Source organism: Protobothrops mucrosquamatus, unplaced genomic scaffold (genome assembly GCF_001527695.2).
Source record: "Protobothrops mucrosquamatus isolate PMUCROS unplaced genomic scaffold, P.Mucros_1.0 scaffold1939, whole genome shotgun sequence".
NCBI classification, from domain to species: domain Eukaryota; kingdom Metazoa; phylum Chordata; class Lepidosauria; order Squamata; family Viperidae; genus Protobothrops; species Protobothrops mucrosquamatus.
The window spans coordinates 10,609-11,719 of NW_015388060.1; positions in this window are offsets into that span (position 1 = coordinate 10,609).

Consider the following 1,111-nt stretch of genomic DNA (forward strand, 5'->3'; position numbering starts at 1 on the left):
ATATTAGACAAATTGTAAATCTACTGGAATATTTGGATAAGAACAATCAAGTGCCATCGGCTTTCATTTTTTTAGATGCGGAGAAGGCCTTCGACAAATTGGACTGGCAGTTTTTAAACAAAATGCTGGATTATATGAATTTCGGAAATCAATTTAAGACAGCCATAAAAGCGATCTATCAAAAACAATGTGCTCAAATTATTATTATTGGAGATTTGACAGAACTTATAGACATACAAAAAGGTACTAGACAAGGTTGCCCACTTTCTCCACTATTATTTATACTGTCTTTGGAAATCTTGTTGTCCAGAATTAGAGAATCTCCAATGATTAAAGGTTTAAAGATTTCTACTAAAGAATATAAACTTAAAGCTTTTGCTGATGATTTAGTTTTTACACTGACTCAACCAATCGAATCACTGGAATTTTTGCTGCAAGAGCTGTATCAGTATGGCAAGGTGGCTGGATTTAAAATTAATGTGAACAAGACTAAAATTCTTACTAAGAATATGATTGTTAGAGACAAAAATCAACTTACGCAAATGTCAGGATTTGAAGTGGTTAATAAAGTCAAATATTTGGGAATTTTTTTGTCATCCTCCCAACGCGAAACTGTACCAGAATAATTATGAAAGATTGTGGAAAATGGTACAAAAGGACTTATTAATGTGGAAAAAACTACAGCTTTCTTTGCTGGGACGTATAGCGGCCATTAAAATGAACATTTTGCCTAAATTTCTTTTCTTATTTCAGATGATACCCATTTTAAAAAATGAACTTAACTTGAAAGAATGGCAAAGAGATCTGAATCGTTTTATTTGGGAAGGCAAGAAGGCGAGAGTTAAATTTAAGATTATCCAAGATAGCAGAGAACGTGGAGGACTCAAAGTACCAAATTTGACACTTTATTACGACTCTTGTGCATTAACGTGGGTGACGGACTGGATTAATTTGTTCAACAAAGGGATTCTGAATATCGAAGGATGGGACTTGTACTTTGGGTGGCATGCTTATCTTTTTATGAAGAAAAAAATTGATAAAACCTTCAGAAATCATATAATAAGGACTGCATTGTTAAGAGTTTGGCAAAAATATTCTTTTAAGTTTGATA